Here is a 23,040-nt window from a genome sequence, read left to right on the forward strand (position 1 = left end):
TGGCTCTTGAGGACCGGAGTTGGGGAACACTGCTATAGATGATATATAGACATACGCACACCCACATCCATATGACAATATGGCAAACTGGGAGTCAACCGGCTTACCGAATCAACAAGGGGCTGTCTCTGTCGGCCTATTACCTGTACACAATCAACTTTGCATAGTCTTGCAGCTGTATTGCAGTGTAATATTTGCGTGATCATAAAAATCCAAGTCCACTAGTGGAACTAAAGCTAAAAAGGTTTCAAAAGCAATATACATGTTCCAACAGTTTATTTCAATGTTCAATTGCTTCCTAAATTCAAAATAAAACCACTTGATTAAATAGTCTTAATTTAAAATGTTCTATAGCTTTTGCTGGAGATTTTATGTAAGTCTTTTAGCAAAACAGATATCGTTTCTCCTTGCGTAGAGTGACATGTTAAGCATGTCGAGATGAGGAGACTTAAAGCCACAATGCTCCTCTGAGAAATATGGAAATTGTCTCTTCAGAGAGGAAGAGGACTAGAGCTCTAGTGTCACCTATTAGAAGCAGCAATCCTAACAGTCAATGTCGACCCTTTAACGAGCCTTGTCACATGACTTAGGATAAACGCCAAACCAGAATCTCAATTTGCAGACTCTGTGTTTCGGGGTACTGCCCCTCGTCAGTGCAAAGTGGAGATCTAGTTTGGCTGAGTGAGAGGCGTCTAACCGGGATCCAAGAAGTATCGTTTCTCCTTACGGAGAGTGACATGTTAAGCATGTCGAGGTGAGGAGACTTAAAGTCGCAATGCTCCTCTGGGAAATATGCAAATTGTCGCTTCAGAGAGGAAGAGGACTAGAACTCTAGTGCCACCTATTGGAAGTAGCAATCCTAATAGTCAATGTTGACCCTTTAACGAGCCTTGTCACATGACTTAGGATAAAAGCCAAACCAGAATCTCTATTGCTCCGCAATCTCCGCAAGGATAAACAATACTTCTTGGATCCCGGTCAGATGCCTGTCACTCAGCCAAACTAGATCTCCACTTTGCACTGACGAGGGGCAGTACCCCGAAACACAGTGTTTGCAAATTGCCACGGGACCGGCCGCCGCCGCCGCACATCTCTGCCAGCAGATCCCAGCACAGACACCAGCACAGCCCCGCCCGCCCCCAGCAAAGCCCCGCCCGCCCCCAGCACAGCGCCGCAGGCAGCCCACATCCCCGTCACTCTTGAGTGACTGCTGACTGTGCGGCTTGGACACGCCTGTTACTGACGTCACGTCAATTTCCAGAGTCTGGAAATTGATGTGACGTCGGCAGAAATTAGCGGTGGCTGCAGCCTGGGGGTCACATGACCCGGACTCAGCCTCCGCCATAGCACCGCTCACAGGCGAAAACGGCAACAGAAGGTATTTATAAAATTCATTAGGGGCCTCGGGGGGATACATTGGGGGGTTAACTGAAAGTAGTGGACAACCCCTTTAAATATAAACTATTGCTTTATTATTTCATAAATCAATGGTACACATGAAAATAAGCAACTTTGTAATCTACCTTATCAGAGAAATCTGCTTCTTTCACTACCTTTACAGATTTTTTACTTTCAATACATACGTTAAATCTGTATTCAGTGAAGACATACTTTCACATTACTGAGGCAAGAAATGACAGTTGGTGCTTTTAAAATTCTATGGAGAGGGGAGGGTGATTCTTCATAGAACTTTATGAGCACTAAGGGTATGTGCACACGTCAGGATTTCTTGCAGAAAATTTCTGAAGAAAACCGGACATTTTCTGCAAGAAATCCGCATTCGTTTTTTTTTCGCGTGTTTTTTTTCGCGTCTTTTGTGCGTTTTTTTCGTGTTTTTTTTCCAATGCATTAAATAGCGGGAAAACCGCAAAAAATCTGCAAAATTAATGAACATGCTGCGTTTTTTACCGCGATGCTTTTTTTTTTTTCGTGGAGAAAAACACATCATGTGCAAAAAAATTGCGGAATGCAATTTAATTGATGGGATGCATATGTATGCATTTTTAATGCATTTTTATTGCATTTTTATAGCGAAAAAACACAAAAAAACACAACGTGCACACAGCCTAACTGTCATCTCATTTCGCAGTAATATGACAATCTGCATTTTATTATTATTATTATTATTCATTTTTATAGCACCATTTATTCCATGGCGCTTTACATGTGAAATACGGGGCAAATAGAGACAAATACATTAAACATGAGCAAAAACAAGGCACGCGGGTACATAAGGAGGGAGGACCCTGCCCGCGAGGGCTCACAGTCTGCATTAACTGAATACAGATTTTCTGTGAATTGAGAATTTTGAGAATTAAAGATCAGTCCAGGAGCAGAGGGAAGTACATTTGTCTAACAAGCTACATGAGAAGGTTTCTTATTTTCACGTATACTATTCATTTAAGTAAATAAATTAAACTAGCTACTTTTTAAGAAATAAGCAGAAGTATTACTTTTTTCATTTTACCATTGCTTTTGTCAGGCTTGCAACATAGCATGGGATAAATCCTCGATTAGGGTCACATTCAGCTCTTTATATTTGGTGATGACTGTAAAGGAGAGAATGCTAAATCAGTGGCATAAAGCTCAGAATTAATATAGTCTGCTTGATAAACACACCTTCATGCCTGTGTTGTAATATTAAATGGCATACTGAAGGCTTAGCACATACTCCAAAGAGACAGAACACAAGCATTTCTCTTTACTCCTCAAATTCCAAACTTATCAGTGTATGAGAATATGATTAGATGGATTCATTTTCTTGATGAAACACTGAAAAGCTTCAATTTATATTTGGCTTTCTACATATCATTTCCATTATTAATACATTTTGGACTATGCAAATTAGAAATCTGCTAATTAGATCCCATGGCCATCACTAGTCTCGTATAAAAAGAAGAGAGCATATTTGCATAACCTTCCTATTTAATTATGTATGATAACTGAGAAAGAGGAACATAGAAAAGAAGGTGGTTTCATATGCTTGTCTTGTACCAAGTTTACTAGAACTCCTCCTGTCATTCTACAAATATAAAGATATTGAAAAGGTCACAACAAAATCCACCTGAATATATATCAAAGAGCTGACATATCATCCAATGTAATAAGATGATAATTACATGGCTACTACAAATTATGGTCAATAGCTCAACTCTAATTTGCGTGTCCTAGATCCTGATGTAGGGCAGTTTCCTGCGGATTAACATATCATAAATTTATTATATGCTTTAATAAATCCTATAACTAACATGAGATATTACTTTGGTACTCAAGTTGACTAACTTATCTTGAAGGATTTCACTGTCCTCGAAAATAGTGATCCATTTTGGAGGCTATCAAGCCGAGTCTTTACCTAGCCATCCAACTACATAAAACAAAGTACAGGCATCCGTTCTCTCAATTTATTTCCCCTAATGTTAATGTTTGTGCTACTTCCATACTCTATTACCTTTGTGCCTCTTGGATTCTACTCTTTGAAGGGCACGTCTACACTAAAGGCTCCCTTACACATTAAAGATTGCTGAACCTCCCGATATTGGTCGGATTGGACAATTGTCTTATGTGTATGAATTGCTCGTGACTCTACCTCAATAGATTATGTCAGGGGAGAAAAGGATCCAGCAGACTATTTTTTTGCTCTTCCTGGAGATAAGCTACTTCCACATTCCTGTCTATTGGGGAGTCAGGAGACATAGCGGTCAGCCAAATGATTGTTTGCTGACAGCCATCTACAGCACATTCCAAATTATTATGCAAATTGAATTAAGTGTCAGAATTATCTAACTTTTTGTTTTTAAATAAACTCATGGATGCTATTTTTTCTCAGGGCACTTTGGATCACTGAAATCAATCTCAAACTCCTGTGATAATTAGTTTGCCAGATGAGCCCAATTAAAGTAAAACTACTTAAGAAGGACGTTCAACATTATTAAGCAGGCTACAGGTTTCAAGGAATATGGGGAAAAAAAGGATCTCTCATGTCGAAACGTAATGCCTTGGACAAGGTATAAAAACATTGGATATTTGGCCACCCTTAAACAGTTTCACAAGCATAAACGGTTCCAGTCTGCCCAGATATACATGAAAACTAATTTTAAAACAGTCATGTTTATGGATGAGTGCTGTGAAACCCAGGATGGTGCTGTAGGATGGAGTAGTGGATGGTTTGTGGATGGCTATCATGTCTCAACAAAGGTGCAATGTCAGCATGGAGGTGGCGGAGTCAAGTTTTGGGCCGGAATCATGAGGAGAGCTGGTTGTCCCTTTCAGGGTCCCTAAAGGTGTGAAAATTACTTCCACAAAGCATATAGAGTTTCTGAGTCACCACTTTTTTGCACTGTAAAAAAAAAAAGAACCATGCCATTCTTAGCAAAATCAAATAATACCTCTGAGTTATTGGTTGCTATGGCCATAAGAGGAGAGAAAGTTGTGGTGTGGCCATTAACTTCCCTTGTCCTCAACTCTATTGAGAACCTTTGGAGTATCCTCAAGCAAAAGATCTATGAGGGTGGGAGGTAGATCACATAAAAACAGCAGCTCTTGAAAGCTATTTTGACAACCTGTAAAGAAATTCAAGTAGAAATGATCCAAAAACATGTAACTTGGCCTCTTATGTTGTTTTTAATTAAAAAAAGCTTTTGATGTCAGTAAATGTGACCTCTTAATGCTGCAAATTCAAAGCAGTACCATTTTCAGTTCTTTACAACCTATAAAATATTTGGAGACTCTGTTGTGCATAATAATTTGAAGCAGTGAATCTTGAGGGTTTTTTTAGGTTTGAAAAAAAATACTGTTATCATTGAGAAAATATTAGGGCTACTTCTGAAAGGATTTGTTAATAGATTATATTTAGTGATGAGTGAATATACTCGAGTCGTTACTCGAGATTTCTCGAGCATGCTCGGGGGTCCTCCAGTATTTTTTAGTGCTCAGAGATTTAGTTTTTCTTGCCGCAGCTGAATGATTTACATCTGTTAGCAAGTATACGTACATGTGGGGGTTGCCTGGTTGCTAGGGAATCCCCACATGTACTTATGCTGGCTAAAAGATGTAAATCATTCAGCTGCGGCAAGAAAAACTAAATCTCCGAGCACTAAAAAAATAAAGAAATCTCGAGTAACGAGTATATTCACTCATCACTAATTATATTAAAAAAAAAAAATCAACTTTGAGAGGCCCGCTAATGAGCCCCAGATTCATAATAAATAAATTTTAAGGTAAGAATATTAGTGGGAGATAAAAAATTAAATACTAGCTTCTTTTTTTTCTACTTGACTTTTCATTCCTTTCAGGGTGACGACTCCGAGTGAAAAGACAGAAAACAGCTGTAAAACAAATCTTGTGCAGCTAGTAAATATAATAATATAGCATTTAATAATGTACCCCGATGCACATTTCAACAAGAAATGATGCACAACTAACTGGAATTATGTTTTACTTATTAGTCTATTTGATCAAAGGAACAGTTTGTTATCCTGACATCATGCACAGTGGTAAGCGTGACTTTGACAAGAAGGGATTACCTCAGTGCCAAGCTATTAGCATGTTGCATAAATAACATAAATATTTTTATTTTTTAAGATCATGAATATGAACACCAAAAAGGAAAAATAAAATACATAAAATGGTACCCGCTTGCCAAAAATCAATTCTTTGAGTTTACCATAAGTTATAATTAAAGGGATATGTAGCAGATTTTGCAAGCATGGGACAGATAGACAAAACATCTCAAATGAGGTATTAAAAAGGATGAGAATCCTTCATAAAATCTTTAACGATTTTTACTTCCTCTAGATAGTCAAATTCCATTGTATTTTTGGCTCGCTGCCAGGGTCTTGGCAGACATCGGCGGGCCCAACCCAAGCATCTCACTAAACCATCCTGTCAGTAGTAGCGAGGGGCGGTGTGTACAAAAGGCAGGGACTTATTCATTGCAAGCGTATGACCAGCACTTACTGGGAATTCCTCGTTCATGGGGAAGAATTGTAATCTCCGATCTCCATCATTAATAGGGTTCAGTAAGTTACCCACACCTATCGGCGAAGGGTAGAAACACGCTGGTCCGTTCAGTGTAGCGCGCATACAGCCCCAGACATCTAAGGGCATCAAGGACCTGTTATTGCTTGATCTCACATAGCTATGCGCCACTTCTCCCTCTACGTAGCTAGTTAATATGCCAGAGTCTCAATCATTATTGGTATTAAGCAGACAGATCGCTCCTCCAACTAAGAATGGCCATGAACATGTCAGCTTCCGGTAAACTGTCAAAATGTTAATTGACAAATCCTTGTTCCTACTGCATAACCCCTTGTTTCTGGCTAAAAGGTATACATAGCAATCTAGGTTCCTATCCACATCTAGTAGATACATGTTGCATGAAAATATTAAGGATTGTGTGCCAGAATTATGGCTGAAAAGGTCACCATTTTGATGCAAATTTCTTTTGCACAAAAGTTTACAACATTTCTCAATACTTTCTCTAGTTTTCCAAAATGCATGTGGTTTTCCCAGAAGGTTCAAGATCTCTCACTGCCCTTCAATTTTACTATAATTTAACTCTTAATAATCTAGACACATCTTCCTCCACTACACTATTAATAAAAACTGGCATATGAAACGCCAGCCTTATTAAATTCCTCCCATGGTATCCATTATTCTCACCTGTGAGATTTGTGAGATTTTTTACTTCATAAGGACTTCTTTTAATGACAAATTCTCTTCACCTTAAGTAATCCCAATCTGTATTCATTCCTTATTTTTTCTCCCTTTGCAGAAGCTGCCAATGAAAAGGGAAGCAGTACTAAGAAGAAGTTAAAGGTAACCGAGAGCCTGTCAAGCCTGCTATGCCTACAGCTATCAAAAAGTTTTCATGGGGATGTTAAGGAAGGTGCCTGGATCAGTTATTAACTCCAGCTCTCTGCAATGGAGTTTGGTAATGATATTTTGCTGGTGCTGTGGAATATCTATACTATTAAATTATGCCGTTGATTTAAATATCATGGGGCACATTTACTAAAACGGTTTTACTTAGAAATAGACTAAAGGTAGCAAATTTATCAGAGCACATCATGCTGGAGGATAACACATTTGGCAAAACTTTGGCTGCCTTGCCAAATGTTAGACCACCTACTAGTTTGCTTACTCTGACCATTTTTTCTGCCAATGCTTTGGAGCTACTCCGCCTATATTAAGTCACACCCGTGCATTGGTCAGAGCAGAAAAAGTGTATAAAGTACATAATAAATAAACCAGGTACATTTTCAATTGTAATTCTGCATGTAACGGGAGCGGTAGAACAACTGTGCCATGGTCTGAGGAGAGCCTGGACTAGGTGAGCACTTGACTTTTTACTACAGCCCCTGATGGTGGTGTGGGGTTAAACTTGTTTCCCAATGGACACCAGGTGCTTCTCCAGGACAGACCTCAGAAGCACGGCAGCTGACCCCCAACGGACAGGTAGAGGGACAGGCCCAGTAGGAGCGTATACAGACTGGTATGGCAGGTGCAGCGGGTCCAGCTGATATACAGACTGTTACAGCAGGGGCAGGCGAGTGCGGATTTGCATGGCAGGTGCAAGAGGGTCTGACTGATATACAGACTGGAATTCCAGGTGCAGGTGGGTCCAGCTGATATACAGATTGGCACATCAGGTGCAGGCAGGGACTGGCAGAAATACAGACTGACAAGGCAGGTACTAGCAAGGAGGTTAGGGACAACAGATGGAAACTAGCACAACTAGTGGGTACTAGCATACAGGGACCCGAACACTAGCAAGTGTGTAGGGAAAAAACTAAAAACGTTGCACAGGTACCTTCTAGCAAGTAGAGGTGCCTTAAATAGTAAGTTTCTCTCAGCCAATGGTTTGGGACATTTTAGGACAGAGTGTGAGGCCCCTTTAAGAGGGAGGAAGCACGTAACCTAAGCACAGTGCCCGGGAATCTGCGCAGATTGCACGCACCCCGGACACAAGCAGACAAGGAAGGAGGAAGAGGAGTGGGATGGGAGCCGCAGTGGTGAGTGAGTCAGAATCTATTCTGGGGAGAGGGGCAACGTGTAGTAATGCCGGCGCTACACTGCCCCTCAATTTGTGATATGAACCTAATTGTGCAGCTTTTTGCAGATCTCATTATGTCGACAATAGAACAACATGCTAGTTCTCATTATGATGTCCTGGGACAAGTATATATGGCATTACTTTAAAGCTCGTTCTCTGTTCATTTTTGCATTTTGATCTGACAATATGGATTATGATCTGCTTTTGCTCCACCACTGGCTTATCAAGGGTCTGCAGGTCTATGATTTCTATTAGACAGATTACAGCAGCAGCAGGTGCAATTATCCCCACATAGGGCTATGGAAATAAAGCATTTTTGTGTAAATCCAGTTATCACAGAATTAAATCATGAAATGTTGTTGTATACTGTCCCTAGGGAATGGAAAAGAAGGGCCTAAACACTGTGGAACATACTATCACGTGACTTCAGGATCAGACAACACACAAAAAGGCACTGTTGTCTTAGACTTAGACAATGCAAACTTGGACTAGGAAGTCTTCAAGTACCACTCAAGTGTTATTTTTGTAACGTTCCTCATCTGTTAGCTATAGTAATGTATGTTCAGTGGATGTCTTGGAATTCTGAGCATTCTTCCACCATTTCCAGCGCTGTTCCAGTCCTCTCCTGCATCATTTGACTGAAGTTGTGACCAGTCAGCTCACAGTGTTCCATGTGGACTAGAGGTAACGTTCTCAATGTAATTCTATTGAGGCTTCATTCAGAACTATGTGCTGCATGTATGTGTTCTGTCCACGTTTTTCACAAAAAGAAAACGTACCCATATAGTATATGGGGCTGCTCGCATGTCCGTGTTTTTTCACAGATTGTGTGTCCATGAAAAATTCACAGAGGTATGTCAACTTTTTACTGGGAGTATGGATGAGAAATACCAATCAAGGACAGCACAAGGATGACATCAATATACCATCCATGCTTTGTCTGTATTTTGCATGTAAAATAATAGGAGAAGCTTTGTAACGTAATTATTTATTCATACGTGAAAATAATGAATGTAAAACTGGTGACAAACTGACCAAACACTGACGATACTCGTACCATTTTTTTGTGTATGTGAAAATTACTAACGTATGAATGAGGCCTGAGAATGGAAGGAATGGACGGCTGTGAACTTGGCAAGACAGAGCTGTGGTTACATGATGCAGGAAAGGGACGAGAGAAGCAAAAAACTGCAACACGTAAGAATTTTAGTGCACATAGTGTACATAAATTATTGATAGCTAACGGATGAGTAGATAGAAAAATTGATAAAAATTTTGAACTCATGCTTTAAAATGAGCCAGATTTATCACTCAAGCTCTTTGATAAATCTGCAGTCTTTAACACTGTCTAGTCCATGTGCCAGAAATGTGGGCCACAATGTATTCCACTGAAATACGACCTTTCAGTGAGCTGATGCTCAAGGCACCAAAAGTGCAACTAATGCAACTCAGAGTTGCGACAAAATTTATCTACTTTTGAATGCAATTTATGCCAGAGTTCTGCTGAAATTGCTTTGCTGAATTGGTGACCTTAGCCACTATAAAAATTATACGTGTAGCACAGATTTTACTGAATATGTTTGTAGAAAAACAGTTTAATTGTTTAAATGAGAGGGCCTTGGTGCAATCTTGGATTAGCCAAAGGCTTGGTGCACCATTCCGCCCCTCCCATCATGGTAATTGGCAAAAGCAATACATAGGAGAAGAGGATGAGAGCACACACATCACTCTCCTGTCATCATCAACCACGTCTGTTTTGCAATACTGTGTTCACTGAGCTTCTGCTATACACAGCAGAACAATGAGAACTCGGCCCATGCACACAATGACACTGCGCATGTAGCCCATGCACACAATGACACTGCGCATGTAGCCCATGTACACAATGACACTGCGCATGTAGCCCATGCATACAATGACACTGCACATGTAGCCCATGCACACAATGACCCTGCACATGTAGCCCATGCACACAATGACCCTGCGCATGTAGCCCATACACACAATGACACTGCGCATGTAGCCCATACACACAATGACACTGTCCATGTAGCCCATGCACACAATGACACTCCCCATGTAGCCCATGCACACAATGACACTGCGCATGTAGCCCATGCACACAATGACACTGCGCATGTAGCCCATACACACAATGACACTGCGCATGTAGCTCATGAACACCATGACACTGCGCATGTAGCCCATGCACACAATGACACTGCGCATGTAGCCCATACACACAATGACACTGCGTATGTAGCTCATGAACACCATGACACTGCGCATGTAGCCCATGCACACAATGACCCTGCGCATGTAGCCATGCACAAAATGACACTGCGCATGTAGCCCATACACACACACAATTACACTGCACATGTAGCCCATGTACACAATGACACTGCGCATGTAGCCCATACACACAATGACACTGCGCATGTAGCTCATGAACACCATGACACTGCGCATGTAGCCCATGAACACCATGACCCTGCGCATGTAGCCCATGCACACAATGACACTGCGCATGTAGCCCATGAACACAATGACACTGCGCATGTAGCCCATGAACACAATGACACTGCGCATGTAGCCCATGCACACAATGACCCTGCGCATGTAGCCCATGCACACAATGACACTGCACATGTAGCCCATGCACACAATGACCCTGCGCATGTAGCCCATGCACACAATGACACTGCGCATGTAGCCCATGAACACAATGACACTGCGCATGTAGCCCATGCACACAATGACCCTGCGCATGTAGCCCATGCACACAATGACACTGCACATGTAGCCCATGCACACAGTGACACTGCGCATGTAGCCCATGCATACAATGACACAGCACATGTAGCCCATGCACACAATGACACTGCGCATGTAACCCATGCACACAATGACACTGCGCATGTAGCCCATACACACTGACACTGCGCATGTAGCCCATGCACACAATGACACTGCGCATGTAGCCCATGCACACAATGACACTGCGCATGTAGCCCATACACAATGACACTGCGCATGTAGCCCATACACACAATGACACTGCGCATGTAGCCCATGCACACAATGACACTGCGCATGTAGCCCATACACAATGACACTGCGCATGTAGCCCATACACAATGACATTGCACATGTAGCCCATACACAATGACACTGCGCATGTAGCCCATGCACACAATGACATTGCACATGTAGCCCATGCACACAATGACATTGCACATGTAGCCCATGCACACAGTGACACTGCGCATGTAGCTCATGAACACCATGACACTGCGCATGTAGCCCACACCCACTGACACTGCGCATGTAGCCCATGCACACAATGACACTGCGCAAGTAGCCCATACACAATGACACTGCGCATGTAGCCCATGCACACACTGACACTGCACATGTAGGTGCTCTGCCACTCTAGTGTCAGTATATAGCAGGGCTGGGCAGTTAGTATGTCCATACTGAATACAGCATTGTGCAGGTTACAATCTATCCTCAAGGGCCATTTTCTTACAAGGATGGGAGACATTGAAACTATTCTATAGTCTGTGGTTCAAACATTTTTATTTGAGGCATTTTTACATATAATGTCCATGGATGTAAACAGAGAAAAACCTATCCATATATTCACAGTACTGAATGTTTTGAGTGTGTTACTCTAACTTATTTTCTTTGCTCTTTATTCAAAGACCAATAATTCAGTTCTGAAAAACCCCATTGGCTTTTTCAATACTCGTCCACCTTAGCTCTAAAACCTGTTTTCGACCAGACCTTAGCTCTTGGGAGATGTGTTGCTCTGCTCTTAACATCTCCACGTTTGCCTTCCTCTATGAGTTACTTAGCCTGTATAGCTTCTACAAATCAAACAAAACACCTTTCCTCCAAAGTTTGTGAAGGGTACCAATGTCATGTGCACAACGCAAATCCCAGAAGTGCTGCCTGTGTAAGCCATCCCATCACACGGCCAAAATGGTGCTAAGACCAATGTTAACGATGTTTGCTGTGGGATATGTCCGTGTACAACAAAATAACAGCTTCAATTTTAGAAAAAAGCGTAACATCCGCCGCCAATTCCCTCTGATATCGACTGATGATTTATGGAATTAAAACATTACTTTACCGGGAACGACCGAAACAAGATTCCAGCTAAGATCTATGGAGGAGCCTCCTATACATGATATTCACTAACTACTAAATAGATGAAACACATCAATGACGTGAAATTATCCCTGTGGTTTTCTATTATCAAGATGGCATATAAAATTACTTACAAGATTCAGGGCAGGATTTATAGCTCTATAGTTTGCTATATCATTTCAAGTGCTGATAGATATGAATAGAAACTAGACCAATGCCGTGTACAGTCGCAGCTTCCATGCTAATGTGAATGAGCCCATGGGGCACTGATTCACCTGCTTTCTCCAGCCTTTGCAGTGTACCCTTCATATGTGCCATCTGCTACTTGGCACAAGATCTATAATGTGGATGCTCCATTATATCCATATTGCTGGACACTGTGATAAATCACTCATCAAGAAACATTGGCCAAGTCAGGTTCTGCTGGACTTCCTTCCTTCATAATCTAAAACACATTACCATTTATCAAATTATGGGTGCTTTTGAATAAACATAGCATATGGACCTAACAGCGGTGGGGTAATGACTACGGTAATAAATGCCAATAATAAATACGGCCCTCTATGCAAATAAAACACTATGTCGTCAACAACATACAACTTTCTCTACCATAATCTCAGCATGTAACAGCCATATATATGGATTCATGCTAAGATAATAGCCACATGTCTACCATATAATACCAATATTCCAGGTATAAAACATGCTGCCTTTAAAAGAATGTCAAGAAAATTGTACGCTCTTCTATTACCTCTGCAACTTCTCTGCAGGCACTAATGAGCGATGCCACCAACTGCGCCTGCCTGCTGCATTCACAGTACCTGTAGTGATCATATGGGATCCCTGCGATCTTCCTAAGTGCACATTATACCTGTTCACCAGCAGTCTGGAAATAAAACATAACGGGGACACAAAAAGTAACGGCATTATCCAGCCATCTAATCAGAAACACGGTTGAGCCTTCACTAGGAAAATATACTGCAGGCCGTTATGGGCAGTTTGCATTAGTTTTACACAGTCGCACAACTCAGGCAGCAAAAATGTTCCAGTTTTTTCATTGACTTTATTCTGCCTCAGAGAAAGACTTGCAACTGTACATTTATGTAATCAGACAGAGTTATTTGTATTGCTCAGGGTTATAACACATCGGTCCCCTCTTGACACAGCTGTTTCCAGTTCAGAGAACCCAGCAGACCTGTACTGTTAGACCGAGTAGCAAAAACTAAACTTCTCAGTAGATATTTATCCATGATGAAATATCACACAGCAAAAATACAGACGGAATAGCGTTGCATGTCCTAGTCGTAGGTCAAAATCAACAGGACCATTAAAGTGTCACCAAAATGTTGTTTTTCTATATTTTTATGCAAATGATTTTAGAAGGAATAAATAATCCATTGTGCTCCATGTAGAAATAGTTCCTCATACAACTGTGAACCATTTTTAAATTAATCTGCATTTCTTAATCAAAATAATTTCTTAATCAAAATATTTTTTTCGGTTTTGCATTTTCGCTTTTCGCTCCCCTCCTTCCCAGAGCCATAACTTTTTTATTTTTCTGTCAATATGGTCATGTGAGGGCTTATTTTTTGCAGGACAAGTTGTACTTTTGAACGACATCATTGTTTTTGGCATGTTATGTGCTTGAAAACCGGAAAAAAATTCCAAGTGCGGTGAAATTGCAAAAAAAGTGCAATCTCATATTGTTTTTTTGTTTGGCTTTTTTGATAGGTTCACTAAATGCAAAAAGTGACCTGCTACTATGATTCTCCAGGTCATTATGAGTTTATAGACACCATACATGACTAGGTTCTTTTTTATCTATGTAGTGAAAAAAAATTTCAAAGTTTGCGAAAAGAAAAAATTGCTTCGTTTTCCGAGACCCATAGCGTCTCCACTTTTCGTGATCTGGGGTCAGGTGAGGGCTTATCTTTTGCTTGCTGAGCTGACGTTTTTAATGATACCATTTTGGTGCAAATATGATCTGTTGATCGCCAGTTATTGCATTTTAGTGCAATGTTGTGGCAACCAAAAGAACGTAATTCTGGCGTTTTGATTTTTTTCTCGCTATGCCGTTTAGTGATCAGGTTAATCCTTTTTTTTTTATTCATAGATCGGGCGATTCAGAACGCGGCGATACCAAATATGTCTGCTTGATTTTATTTTTATTGCTTTATTTTGAATGGGGCGAAAGAGGGGTGATATGTAGGGTTGAGCGAAACGGATCGTTCATTTTCATAAGTCGCCGACTTTTGGCAAAGTCGGCGTCTCATGAAACCCGACCCGATCCCTGTGTGGGGTCGGCCATGCGGTACGCGACTTTCACGCCAAAGTCGCGTTTCAATGACGCTAAAAGCGCCAGTTCTCAGCCAATGAAGGTGGACGCAGAGTGTGGGCAGCGTGATGACATAGATCTCAGTCCCCACCATCTTAGAGAAGGGCATTGCAGTGATTGGCTTGCTTTCTGCACCGTCACAGGGGCTATAAAGGGGCATTCCTGCCGACCGCCATCTTACTGCTGCTGATCTGAGCGTAGGGAGAGGTGCCGCTTCGTCAGAAGCAGGGATAGTGTTTTGCAGGGTACATTCACCCCCAAACCGCTTGTGCTGTAGCGATTTCCACTGTCCAACACCACCTTTTGTTTGCAGGACAGTGGAAGTTACATTTTTTTTTCCGCAGCGCTGTAGCTCATTGGGCTGCCCTAGAAGGCTCCCTGATAGCTGCGTTGCTGTGTGTGTACGCCGCTGTGCAAACCAACTGCTTTTTTCAAAGCACAAATCCTGTTGTTCCTTCCTTTCTGCACAGCTATCTTGTTTGTTTGTCCACACTTTTGTGTGCAGCAGTCCTTTTTATAGCTGTCTGCCATACTTTTCTGAGATTACTGCAGGGAGATAAAGTTTGGCAAGTCTGCCTCTGTGCCATTGCTGTGTGTGGCATCTGTCTCTCATTGTGTGCCACCGAAAACCAGTGTGTAATACTGGGCCATTTTTTTTTTTTTGGTAAATTCTCCCTGTAAAAAAATAAATAAATAGTGGGAGATAAAGTTTGGCAAGTCTGCCTCTGTGCCATTGCTGTGTGTGGCATCTGTCTCTCATTGTGTGCCACCGAAAACCAGTGTGTAATACTGGGCCATTTTTTTTGGGGGGGGAAATTCTCCCTGTAAAAAAATAAATAAATAGTGGGAGATAAAGATTGGCAAGTCTGCCTCTGTGCCATTGCTGTGTGTGGCATCTGTCTCTCATTGTGTGCCGCCGAAAACCAGTGTGTAATACTGGGCCTTTTTTTTTTTTTGTAAATTCTCCCTGAAGTCGAGTGTGTGCCATCTGTCTCAAATTATTGGGGCACAGAAAACCTAGTGTGTAACATTGGGCCTGGTTTTCCTTTCAGTGTCAGCCACCTATAAAGGTGTATATAAATCCTACAGAAGTTAGAGTTCACCTTATAAGTTGTTTTACAGTAACAAATACCGTTACTTTGGTCACGTTTTGCAAACAATGAGGAAGTCTGGTGGAAGAGGTCGTGGCCGTGGGCGGTCATTGTGAGCTGGTAATGATGGTAGTGGTGGAGCATCATGTGGTCGTGGTAAAAGCAGTACAGCACCTAAGTCTCGAGTTGTTGAGCCAGGTTCGTCGTCTGGCTAAACAAGGCCTCGAACGCTCCCTTTTCTGGGAGTAGGAAAATCGCTTTTAAAACCGGAGCAGCAAGAACAATTTTTGGCTTTCCTTGCTGACTCAGCCTCTAGCTCTTTTGCCTCCTCTTCTGAAAGTGCAAAATGTAAAAGCAGCGCGACGTTAGTGGATGTTGACGGTCAGGGACAAGTCGCTTCCTTGTCTTCTTCACCCAGAACAAGAGAGAAGGATGCGTCAGGAGACACAACGGGTTACTCCATGGAGCTCTTTACACATACCGTTCCTGGGTTAGACAGTGAAACAGTTAACAGGCCATGCCCATTAGAAGTTGAATCGGACATGGAGTGCACTGATGCACAGCCACAGCCAGATTACTATGCTGTTCCTTTGACTCAGACCAGAACATTGCCCTCGCAGTGTACTGAGCCAGAATCAAACCCAGCTGAGACTATGGTGCCCCGTCACGAACGCTCTACCACCGGCTTACACAGTGACACAGACGAAGTTGCACACGAGATAGAAGAGGAGGTCAGCAGGCATCAACATCACAACAGGTTCCATCTGCCGGGCCCGTATCTGGCCAAAAACGTGTGGCAAAACCAAAACCAGTTGGAGGACAGCGTGGCCATCCGGTTAAAGAAGCTCAGTCTGCAATGCCTGAAAACGTATCCGATAGTAGAAAGAGTGCAGTCTGGCATTTTTTAAACAAGATCCAAATGATCAGCGCAAAGTCATCTGTCAAAAATGTTCAACTACCTTAAGCAGAGGTCAGAATCTTAAAAGTCTAAATACAAGTTGCATGCATAGACATTTATCCACCATGCATTTGCAAGCCTGGACTAACTACCAAACGTGCCTAAAGGTTGCAGCACCCTCGGCCAATGAAGCTAGTCAGCAACGCTACATCCCTTCCCTCACTGTAAGACCACCATTTCCCACACCACCTGCAGTATCTGTGCAGCTTTCGTCGCCAGGCCAAAGCAGTCAGGGAATCACCAGGTTCGTAGTAGGAAACACTGCATGTAGGGCACCGGCAAGAATACCATCTCCAACCCTCTCTCAGTCTGCCATGTCCACCGGCACCACCGCTAGTTCCACAATCTCCAGCTCTCCAGTCCAGCTCACCCTACATGAGACTCTTGTTAGGAAAAGGAAGTACTCATCCTCGCATCCGCATACACAGGGTTTGAACGCCCACATTGCTAGACTAATCTCATTAGAGATGATGCCCTACCGGTTATTTGAAAGCGAAGCTTTCAAAGCGCTGATGGACTACGCCGTACCACGCTAAGAGGTACCCAGTCGACACTTCTTTTCTAGAAAAGCCATCCCAGCCCTCCAACAGCATGTTAAAGACCGCATCGTCCATGCACTCAGGCAGTCTGTGACTACAAAGGTGCACCTGACAACAGATGCATGGACCAGTAGGCATGGCCAGGGACGTTACGTGTCCATCACGGCACACTGGGTGAATGTGGTGGATGCAGGGTCCACAGGGGACAGCAATATTGGGACAGTTCTGCCTAGCCCACGGTCAAGGAAAGAGTTGGCTGTAGGCGTTCGCCCCCCCTCCTCCTCTTCCTCATCCTCCTGCAGAAGCGAGAGCTCATCCACAGACCGCAGTCGCACATCCACTCCATCCGCAGCTGCCACTGTTGCACACCAGGTGTGCCATTATGGGACAGCTAGTGGCAAGCGTCAGCAGGCTGTATTGGCAATGAAGTGTTTGGGCGACAACAGACACACCGCGGAAGTTCTGTCCGAGTTCTTGCAGAAAGAAACTCAGTCATGGCTGGGCACTGTACATCTTGAGGCAGGCAAGGTAGTGAGTGATAACAGAAGGAATTTCAAGGCTGCCATAGCCCTTTCCCAACTCCCAAACACATTCCTTGCCTGGCTCACACCTTAAACCTGGTGGTGTAGTGCTTCCTGAAAAGTTATCCGGGGTTACCCGACCTGCTCCTCAAAGTGCGCAGACTTTGCTCGCATATTCGCCCGTACACTCCAGACGTATGCAGAACTATCAGTGGTCTTTGAACCTTCCCCAGCATCGCCTAATCATCGACAAGGTGGAACTCCACACTGCACATGCTTCAGAGACTGTGCGAACAGAGGCATGCTGTTATGTATTTGTGGGAGGATACACGGGCAGGCAGTTGGATGGCAGACATGGAGTTGTCAGGTGTGCAGTGGTCGAAGCTACAAGACCTATTTCAAGTCCTTCAGTGTTTTGAGGATTGCACACGGCTGGTTAGTGCAGACAACGCCATAATAAGCATGAGCATCCCCCTAATGCATCTGCTGATGCAAAGTTTGACGCACATAAAGGAGCAGGCATCTTCAGCCGAGGAAGAGGACAGCCTTGATGACAGTCAGCCATTGTCTGGTCAGGGCCGTGTAGAGGACGCGGTAGCGGGCGAAGAGGAGGAGGAGGACGAGGAGGATGATGGGGATGAGTACTTTTTTAATGAGGAAGCTTCTCCTGGGCCAACAGAAATTAGTGGCATTGCAAGGCCGGGTTCTGTTTTTTTAAGGGAGCCAAGTGACGTAGATTTGCCTGTAACTGCCCATCAACCCAGCACAACCACAGATTTGACAACTGGAACTTTGGCCCACATGGCGGACTATGCCTTACGTATCCTCAAAAGGGACTCACGCATTATTAAAATGATGAGCGATGACGATTACTGGTTGGCCTGCATCCTTGACCCTCGCTATAAAGGCAAATTGCAAAATATTATGCCACATGAGAACCTCGAACAAATATTAGCAACCAAACAAGCTAGTCTTGTAGACCGTTTGATTCAGGCATTCCCAGCACACAGCGCCGGTGATAGTTCTCACACGAGCTGCAGGGGGCTACAGGGCAGAGGTGTTAGAGGTGCACAAATCAGAAGTGGTGTTGGACAGAGGGGTTTTCTGACCAGGTTGTGGAGTGATTTCGCAATGACCGCAGACAGGACAGGTACTGCAGCATCTATTCAAAGTGACAGGAGACAACATTTGTCCAGTATGGTTACTAACTATTTTTCATCCCTTATCGATGTTCTCCCTCAACCGTCATTCCCATTTGATTACTGGGCATCCAAATTAGACACCTGGCCTGAATTGGCAGAATATGCATTGCAGGAGCTTGCTTGCCCAGCAGCTAGTGTGCTATCAGAAAGAGTATTCAGTGCTGCTGGTTCAATATTAACCGAAAAAAGGACTCGTCTGGCTACCCAAAATGTGGATGATCTAACCTTCATTAAAATGAACCACTCCTGGATTTCAAATTATTTTGCCCCACCTTTCCCGGCTGACACCTAGCTTTCCTATAAAAAGGTCTTGCTTGTGGACTGGTCTTACTGAGTGTTCCAATCTCTTAATTTGCAGCAGCTGTTTGTCCAGCATACGACATGTTTACACCTCCCTCAATGGTAAAACTCCCCCCACGGGGCCGTGGTCTCGCCACTTGGCGCAAGCACCCGTTAGAGTGCCGTTTGTCTGAAGAGGTGGGTGTGCCCGCTTTTGGTTGACGGCACTGCCACTGGGTCCCTCATAGTACAATAAAGTGTCTCTGGCGGTGGTGGCGCGCACCCAACGTCAGACACACCGTTGTAACATGAGGGGCCCTGGGACGGTACCACCGGCCACAAGAGAGTTCACCCCCCCCAGCTCAAACTGTGCTCTACCACGTGCAAAATTATCTCTCACAGCTCCACCAATGTTTAGTCTATGCGCTGACATCATTCAATGCCTGGCACTGACAATACCAATTTGTTGACATCTATAATGCTAGTTAAAGTAGTCTGGGTCAGTGTCCTATATTGACACCAGTAAATACTTACTGCCAAATTACTATGTCAGAAACTCAGCAGATGAGCCCACCCCTGTACCTAAGTATGCCACACTTTTTTTTTGTTGTTGTTGTTTTGCTAGACATTAACATCTATTTATTTTTTGTGAGTACTAACTGTGTCAGACACTCCTTGCAATCGTCCTCCGCTGACCACACCAATGCTGCCTGTGTAACCCTGTGAGATAACTCTAAGTGTCTTGAGCCTATTTTTATTTATTTTAGGCCTAGTAAGCCTGTCTGCGGTCCCTCCTTGCAATCCTCCTCCACTGACCACAATGCTGCCTGTGTATCCATGTAACCTATTTAAAACTGCATAGAGCCTATTTTTATTTATTTTAGGCCTAGTAAGCCTATCTGCGGGCCCTCCTTGCAATCCTCCTCCACTGACCAAAATGCTGCCTGTGTATCCATGTAACCTATTTAAAACTGCATAGAGCCTATTTTTATTTATTTTAGGCCTAGTAAGCCTGTCTGCGGACCCTCCTTGCAATCCTCCTCCACTGACCACACCAATGCTGCCCGTGTAACCCTGGAACCTATTTAAAAGTTCATAGAGCCTATTTATATATTTTATTTAATATTAATAAAGCCATGATGGACTACGCTGTACCACGCTACAAGCTAACCAGTCGACACTTCTTTTGCGAGAAAAGCCATCCCAACCCTCCACCAGCATGTAAAAGACCGCATTGTCCATGCACTCTGGCAATCTGTGAATACAAAGGTGCACCTGACAACAGACGCATGGACCTGTAGGCATGGCCACGGAAGATTACGTGTCCATTACGGCGCAATGGGTTAATGTGGTGGATGCATGGTCCACAGGGGACAGCCTACTAAGTCTGTCTGCAGTCCCTAATTCAAATTGTCCTCCACTGTATAAACCTGAGCTTCAACCTTCTGGCTCTCATTAAGTGCTGTTTTTTAAAATATTGGTGGTTACGGCCTACTAACAGTGTCTGCCGCTCCCTGGTGTTGTCCTCCACTGTCTAAATCTGAGCTTCAACCTTCTGGCTCTCATTAAGTGCTTTTTTAAAAAAAATTGGTGGTTACGGCCTACTAACGGTGTCTGCCGCTCCCTGGTGTTGTCCTCTACTGTCTAAATCTGAGCTTCAACCTTCTGGCTCTCATTAAGTGATTTTTTTAAAAAAATTGGTGATTAGGGCCTCCTAACGGTGTCTGCCGCTCCCGGGTGTTGTCCTCCACTATATAAAGCTGAGCTTCAGTCTTTAGGCTTTTGGCCTATAGTAGCAGATATTAAACTGCATTTGGCCTACTAGTGTGGTTGGGCCCTTAAAACAGTGTCTGCTGCTCCTGGGTTTGCTACTCCACTGAACAAAGCAATGCCGCCTGTTTAGTACTGTTACCAATTTTGAACTGCATTTAGCCTACTTCTAGTCTTTGGCCCTATATCTGTGTTTCCTCCTCATCCTGCCCATTGCCCAACCACTGCTAGATGAGTCTGCTGGTACATTGACCTAGACCACTACATTCCCCTTGCACTCTACACAGCCAGAATCTGACCCTGCTGAAAGTAAGGTTCCCCTTCCCGCATGTTATACCACCTTACACAGGGACAAAAAGGAAGGTGCAGATGAAAGTGCAGGTTCCTTCATCAGGTGGGGGGGCATACTCGTTGGCGACGTCACTGGCACAGGGCCCCTCAGAGTACGCAAAAGTGTCGCTGCTGGTGGGAGGCGCCCCCGCCGTGCAAACACACCGCTGTACTTTGAGGGGCCCTGTGCCAGTGCCAATGCCAATGAGTGGGCCCCCCCTGCTTGCTTAGGATCACAGCACTTGCAAACTTGACATACTTACCTCTCACTGCTCCACCGCCGTGACATAGTCCACGTTTCCTGGGCCCACTAAAACCTTGAACCAGCCCTACCCCCCACAACTTTTGCCAAATGACCCCCAATTTCCAATGCCCAACTATTATTATAAAGTTAATTAAGATTGACAAGCTTCAGAAACAAGAATGGATGTTTTTGGCATTAAAATGGGCACTGTAGGTGTTTTCCTGGCCTCCACTCACTGCCGACTATGCTTCACCATTGACTTGCATTGGGTTTCGTGTTTCGGTCGATCCCCGACTTTTAATGATAATCGGCCGACTGCACTCGACTCGACTTTGGACAAAGTCGGGTTTCGCAAAACCCCACTCGATCTTAAAAAAATGAAAGTCGCTCAACCCTAGTGATATGAACTTTTTTTTTTCATATTTTTAATCAAATTTTTTTTACTTTTGGCATGCTTCAATAGTCTCCATGGGAGGCTATAAGCTGCCATAATTTGATCGGCTCTTGATTACGTGACGGGGGTCAGCGGTGCATGTGTTTCCAGCCCGAAGGATGGAAGCGTGCGTTAAATGCCGCTCTCAGAGTTTGACAGCGACATTTAACTAGTTAATAGGCATGGGTGGATCGCGATTCCACCCGCACCTATTGCGGGCGCATGTCAGCTGTTGAAAACCCTCGTCGAATCAGCTGTTCCCGATGCTGGCAGCTGGCAGAATTTGTGGTGCTTCACAGCACAGCTCCATCAACTGTATCGGTGGCGAATGTGCAATACCCAGCCATAGCCACTATACAGTTCATGGAGCTGTGATGTGCAGCTCAGCAACTGAGCCCTTCCACCTGCAGCAGGAGAACAGCTGATCAACGGGGGCACATCACCACTGATCAGATATTGATGACCAATCCTAAGGATAGACCATGAATGTAAAAGTCCCGGACAACCCCTTTGACAATACTTAGCTATAATGATAATAATTTTATTTATATAATCCACATATTCTTCAGCACTTCACAATTAAGCGGGGACATATACAGATAATAAAGACATTACAAAGTAACACCTAGTTCAACTGTTAAGTGCGGTCTTGGGTTCAAATAGTGACAGATGCTGTGTAAAGGAAATTTGATTGGAGGGTCATATTGCCAGAACCATTCTTTAATTACAGCTATGTCTTCCTCTGAAATTCTCTTGAAGGGAGAATTTGATGGGACAATTTTAGCCCTGCTGGGTAATTTTCCAACTCTACATATTTCTCTAATTTCTGCAGCACTTGAGAAAGGCTTCTTTTCAGCATGTAGAGAAAATAAAATTATAAATGGTGTGTGATGGTTGAGAGGCGTGCTCAGGGCCGCCATCAGGGCATTACTGCCCTGACTGGAGTAGGGGGCCCGGTGGGCAGAGGGGGCCCGCATCGGGCCCCGTCTCATCTGCTCACCGGGATCCTGCCAGCAGCCTAAACTGGGCCCTTAGCGGCGCTGCGGCAGCAAAGCTATTGATGTGCGGGCCCGTACCCGCACGTCAATAGTTAACAGCCGCCAGCCAATCGGAGGCTGGCAGCTGACGTC

The 23,040-nt window shown here is 43.7% G+C and overlaps 1 protein-coding gene and 1 long non-coding RNA gene across 6 annotated transcripts in view; one reads left to right on the forward strand and one right to left on the reverse strand.

The window, feature by feature from the left end:
- Positions 1-23,040, reverse strand: part of INPP4B (inositol polyphosphate-4-phosphatase type II B) — a 1,036,387-nt gene that overhangs the window by 384,161 nt on the left and 629,186 nt on the right. The window lies entirely within an intron of this gene.
- Positions 1-23,040, forward strand: part of LOC143791716 (uncharacterized) — a 53,888-nt gene that overhangs the window by 24,284 nt on the left and 6,564 nt on the right. The window contains exon 2 of the long non-coding RNA XR_013219908.1: positions 6,773-6,816. This is a non-coding gene — a long non-coding RNA (uncharacterized LOC143791716). The remainder of the gene's footprint in view (positions 1-6,772; positions 6,817-23,040) is intronic.

The sequence above is a fragment of the Ranitomeya variabilis genome, chromosome 1, assembly GCF_051348905.1.
Source record: "Ranitomeya variabilis isolate aRanVar5 chromosome 1, aRanVar5.hap1, whole genome shotgun sequence".
In the NCBI taxonomy this organism is placed as follows: domain Eukaryota; kingdom Metazoa; phylum Chordata; class Amphibia; order Anura; family Dendrobatidae; genus Ranitomeya; species Ranitomeya variabilis.